Consider the following 6,505-nt stretch of genomic DNA (forward strand, 5'->3'; position numbering starts at 1 on the left):
CAATTTCAAAGGGGCATGAGGACAGGCCAAGGTTTTGGTGACCATCTTTGGAGACCATCTTCCACAGAACCCAAAACCCATGCCCTTGGTACGATGCCAAGCCCCACCGGGAGCCCTTCGGATGTCATCACCACTTCCAAAGGCAGCCTGCACGCCAGCCAGTGGCATAGGTCTGAAGGTGACATCTCCCCCTCAGTTATTTAATAAGCTGTGTGTCCTCTGGAGGCCTAGCGCTAAGCTGGACAGCGAGAGGGCACAAGTGAGTCAGACCTGGCCGCTGCCGTCCCAGAGCTGACTGTCTCCTAAGAGGAGGAGGTCTTGTATTCAGAGGAACTGAGGAATGTCTAGTCCCCTCGAGAACAATGAGAACTTCTGAAAGGAGGAAGCACATGGGCTGCCAATTAATCTGGGGCTATTGAGTACCTTCTTTTTCTAGGCATTCTGTCAAATTGGGCTACTCAGAGACCTTAGAAAATAAATCTTTACACTGGGAAGTTATTAAATTCATAATTTTTTTAAATGTGATTTTAAAAAGAAAAAAAAAATTCCTCTCCACCTCTCAAGTTGCAAACAGCCAGACACAGAGCTGAGGAGCCAGGAGCAGCAGTAGACGGGAGGGTATGTTCCGTGAATCGACGGCGGATACCAAACCCCAACACAAAGACACTCAGGAGGAATCCAGCCTGCCTTGAGAGTGTCAGGTGGTAGGAGCCGGTCCAGGAATTACAAAGGTTCTCTGCTGAAACTAAATCCTGTCGCTGGTGACAGCACTGAGCCCATGCTTGTGCATCTCAGCAGGGACGGTCACCTCTACCCCTCTCCATGGCTGGTCTAAGGTTGTCAGAGAGGCTGGTCCTCCCTGCAGCCCTCGGTCTCCAGGACTAACATGGGACCCCCAGCGCATAACCCTTTCCTGCCACTGGTATCACAGGGAAATATTTGTCCACGAAAACCCGGTTGTCTTTCTCAATCTACCTGAGACTTTGCCAGGGTGATCTCTGAGATTCACCCCAAGGCTGCTATGTACGCCCCCATCTATTCCTGAAGTCATCCTGTGTGCCAAGCACAGGGCTATTTCAGAAACACAAAAATACAGAGGAATTGCTCTCAGGAAGCTTGCGGCCTAGCAGAGCACATAGGAATATACATTTCTATGTGGGAACCAAAGAATATCTAGAAGTTATCACTTAGCAGTTTTCAATTTCTTTTAAATTATGGAACTTGCTGGTTTTCGCCTGTTTGTGTGAACGCGCTGCGTCATCAGAGGTTTTCGTAGGTGGTAAATCACAGCCAGCGGTTCAGGCTCTTTGCTGCCCGTTACGTGGAAAGGTGCCTGAAGGGCTGATCTCTGAGCGGCTGCCAAAATTACAATAAATAAATAATCTGCCTGTCCAGACATGTGGGAACCAGGCTGCAGGAGTGAAGATGAGACCTCATAGCCACTCGGGTTTCAAGAGCTTATCTGACACTGATGGCTTCTACCAAAGGGCTTCATAATTTGCAGCTGGGATACTTTCTATGAGGAGGTTGGCTTTGCCACAGCCTCACAGGTCTAATTACCAAACTGGACATGCTTGGGGCTGGGGAGCCTGGCAATGAAGCAAAGCATAGGTCAGATTAGGATTTCTGCAAGGGCTGCCTGCTACAGAGGTACCTGCACAATTATTCGTTTACCTGAACGGATCCAAATTGGGTATTTTATTTATTGTGGAGTAAACGATGGGGTGGCATTGTCTTGTGTCTGACTGACCTGAGAAGACGCATTGTCACCATGCGCCTTTCATCCCCCCATGCCTTCTCCCGGCCCTGTCTCCTTCTCCCCACCTCCCTTTGCTTCACTCACCCTCTAGATGTCATCTCCCCCTTTTTATCTTGGATTACCCTCAAAATACACATGACCTCTCTTAAAGATAACATAGAAAGGTATTTCTTCATGAAACCTTGTGCCTAGTAGGCCTCTTATTTCAAGTTCCAGAAGCTGATGAGGGTCTCCTTAGTCATGAAAACAGCTTGAAGCATAGTTTAGAATAGTCTTTGAAGGATATTTTCCAGCAACAAACCAGCTGTCTCTCCTGGGAGACTCCAGTTGCAAGCCTGAGTAATAACCAAAGATTCCATTGGAAGTCATGTTGTTCCCACTGAGGACATTCCTGGACCCAACCTTCTGACAGTAAAATGCTTTTCCAGTGGCAACGAATCTGACCAGACGGCCAAATGGAGCTGGTAAATCTTAGGAACTAAAAGTGATTTCTGTTAAAGAAAAAAAGATGCTACCCAAAATAGCCTCAGTGTTTCCTTCTCTAGTTCCTTAGCAGTCATGATGATGCACAGATGATAAGGTTTATCTCTAAGGCATTTAAAATAATGCTCATGGGCTGAAGTCAGTTGATGACACACTTCACAGACACATACCACAATCCCAAACTGAAACTGAAAATCCCCACAGTGCTGCAGATAAAAGATCAAACAAATATAAGCTTGCTCCAGGGCCACAGGCTGAGTGAAGGACTTTGAGGACAAGTCCGCCTAACTTCAATCCTTGGGACGAGGGAGGGGCATCTGAACAAAATCCCACTGACTGTGGCGGGGCAGGCAGCTGCTTAAACGCTGTCCCAAGAGAGACTCTACCAGTGTTCCTGAACCAGTCATGAAAAATATGGACCCTCAGGGACCAGAAAGAGCTTCTAGTAGGAAGTTTTAAACAAAAATTCTTCACAGTTCTCAGATTCACTAGAGGGCTGAGCCTTGTGCTCAGAGGATGATGTAAGCACCTATGTCCAGACCCAGAGCAGCCCCCAGGGGTGGCACTGGTGACTGACTCACCTGCAGCCCTTGCTGCCACTCCTACATGGAAGTGGAAAGGATAAGCAAGCTCTCAGAACTCAGGGTTGTGACCCAGAAGTGAATAATTAAAAAAAAAATTTCCATCTGCCTTCCGTGGCCACAGGACTTTCTCATTTTTCCCACCTGTATACCTGTCCTGGTAACTGAGGGATAGTCTTCATTCAGATGGGACCTGTGGCAGTTGTAAAGCATGGCTTCAAATGCTTTGACATTCTTTTCATCAAGAATGAGGCCTCTCTCCCCTTAACTGTGGAGAGGTCTATGATAGCTCTGACTGATAAAATATGATGGAAGTGGCCTCCAAGGCTGGGTATAAAAGGTCTATTTACCACAACATTCACTCTTAGAGCTCTGAGTCTCCAGGTCACAAGTCTGACCACCCCAGGAATACCATGCTTGGAGGAAACCCAAGCCACACAAAAAGGCCATATGTTGGCACTCTGGGAGGGACCTTTCTGAGCCAAATTTCCATGGCACTCCAGCACCAGATGTGTGTGAAGAAGCCTCCAGATGACTCTAGCTCCAGTCACCAAAGTCCCCTCAGACATTCTAGTCCTCCCAGATAAGACCTCAGACACTGTGAAGCAGAGATAAGCCATCCTTAGTGTTCCATATTTAAATTCCTGTCCCACAGAATCCATAAACTTCATAAAATGCTATTGTTTTGGGCAACAGTAATAAAAAACAGACACCTAGATCATTGGAACAGAGTATAGAGCCCAGAAATAAATCCATGCCTCTATGGTCATTTAATCTATAACAAAGGAAGCAAGAACTTACATTGGTGTAAAGAGTGTCTATTCAATAAATGGTGCTGGGATTAGGAATGTAGACAGTGGAAATTTAATAGCTGTGTTCGATGTCAGAGGGATAGTGGATGGGGGGAGAGGGGTTGACACAATGTGAGGGATATAAATGATAAATGTCTAACTATTACATTGTTTTGTGCACCTGAAACTAATAAAAAAAAAAACTAATAAAAAAATAAATGGTACTGGGAAAATCGGATGGATACATGCAAAAAAAGTGAAACTGGACCACCTCCTTACAGCATGTCTAAGAATAAACTCAAAATGGATTAAAGATTTAAATGTAAGACCCAAAACCATAAAACTCCTAGAAGAAAATATAGGAAGTAAACTCACAAACATTACCCTTAGTAATATTTTTACTGATATATCTCCTCAGGCAAGGGAAACAAAAGAAAAAATAAACAAATGGGACTCCATCAAACTAAAAAGTTTTTTCACAACAAAGGAAACCATCAACAAAACAAAAAGACATCCTACTGAATGGGAGAAGATATTTACCAATGATACACCTGATAAGGAGTTAATACCCAAATTTTACATATAAAAAATACAACTCATATCAATCAAAAAAACAAATGATCCAGTTAAAAAATGGGCAGAGGACATGAATAGACATTGCTCCAAAGAGGACATACAGATGGCCAATAGAGATATGAACAAATGTTCAATCTCACTAATCATTACAGAAATGCAAATAAAAACCACAGTGAGATACCACCTCACCCCAGTCAGAATGGCTATCACCAATAAATCAACAAACAACAAGTGCTGGTGAGAATGTGGAGAAAAGGGAACCCTCATGCACTGTTGGTGGGATTGCAGATTGGTGCAGCCAGTATGGAAAATAGTACGGAGGTACCTCAAAAAATTGAAAATGGAACTACCTTATGACCCAGCAATTCCACTCCTGGGTATCTATCCAGAGAAATCCAAAACAGTAATTAGAAAAAATATATGCACCCCTATGTTTTTTACAGCACTATTCACAATAGCCAAGATATAGGAACAACCAAACTGCCCATCGGTAGACGACTAGATATATTTATACACTAGGGTATTACTCAGCCATAAAGAAGAATGGCTTTGCAACGACATGGATTGACCTAGAGAATATTATGCTAGTGAAATAATTCAGACGGAGAAAGACAAATACAATATGATCTCACTTACATGTAGAATCTAATAGAACAGAATAATTGAGCAAACTAAACAGAAATAGACTCAGAGGTACAGGGGAAAAACTGATGGTGGCTAGATGGTAGGCTGTGTGGGGATGGGGGAGAAGGTAAAGGGATTAGAAAGTACAAATTAGTAGCCACAATATTGCCACTGGGATATGAAAGACAGTTTGGGGAATATAATCAATAATGTTGTAAAGATTTTGTAGGGTGTCAGATGGGCACTTGTCTTATTAGGGAGACCACTTCATGGACGGTGTAGATGCCTGACTGCTGCACTGTACACCTGAAGCTGGAGATGAACAATATGGACTATCAACTATAATTTTATATATATATATATATATATATATATATATATATATATATATATATATTCATGGGATGTGGAGTGCCGCATAGAGAATAGAGCCAATGGAATTGTAACAGCTATATACAATGTCAGAGGGGTCATAGTTTGGGGAGGGGGCTATCACTTTATGAGGGACCTAACTATTACATTGTTTTGTGAACCTGAAGCTAATAAAAAAAAAGAAAAAGAAGAAGAAGAAGAAAGAAAAGAAATTGTGGTACATTTATACAATGTAGTACTCTGCCATAAAAATAAAAAGAATGAAATCTTGCCATTTACAACAACATGAATGGACCTAGAGAGTATTATGCTAAGTGAAGTCAGCTTGAGAAAGACAAATACCATATAATGTCACTTATATGTGGAATCTAAAGAACAGAATAAATGAGCAAACAAAACAGAAATAGACTCATAGATACAGAGAGAAAACCAATGATTGCTAGATGGAAGGAGGTGGGGATGGGAGAGAAGGTGAAGAGATTAGGAAGCACAAATTGTAATCACAAAATAGTCACAGGATGTGAAATACAGTATGGGGAATATAATCACTAATGTTGTAAAGACTATGTAGGGTGTCAGGTGGGTACTGGACTTATTGGGGGATCACTTCATAGATTGTATAAATGCCTAACCACTGCGCACTGGATAACCAGAGTATGATCTAAACTGCTTCTCACCCCAGTCCTAGTTGAGAACCCATAGACTTCTGTGGTTCAGCCCTCTGAAGGCCCAGCCTGTCTTTCATGTGCTGAATGCTGAGACATGGGGGATAGTAGAAAGGGGGTGAAAGTCCCAGTCCGGGCCTCCAAGGAACTTCCAGCGAGTTGGAGAGACAGGCTTCCACAGTCAAGCGCTCCCTCCTGCACATAACAGGTGGAGGCTATGTCTGAGGAGTGGGCCATGCAGCCCGGCACCCTGTGGGGAGAGGTCTTCCCACCACCTCCAGAGCACGTGACAGTTCAGGGCAGTAATTGCCTCATGTTCTGGGAGTTGCACTCGAAGGGGGAAAATTCACCTAGACTACAATGTGATTTGTGTCCCCTGGAGTTTGAAAACTCTGCCCCTGGAAAGTGCTACAAAGGGCCTGGGGTCTTCCAAACGCTCTCCTAGAACTTATTTGGACTGCTCAGTGGAAAGCACATAGCCCTTCCTAGGTCGTAGAGACTGACTAATCACGGGGAATGGGGACAATAAGTGCTTGAAAGAGGCAGGAAAAAAGCCCCACTGCAGGCGCCTGTGGCAGTACATGAAACAAATGAGGACCACATTTATGAGTTGTGACACAGGGGCAGGAAACCCTGAGAGCCCTTCCTCCTGTC

Source organism: Rhinolophus sinicus, linkage group LG05, assembly GCF_036562045.2.
Source record: "Rhinolophus sinicus isolate RSC01 linkage group LG05, ASM3656204v1, whole genome shotgun sequence".
NCBI lineage: Eukaryota > Metazoa > Chordata > Mammalia > Chiroptera > Rhinolophidae > Rhinolophus > Rhinolophus sinicus.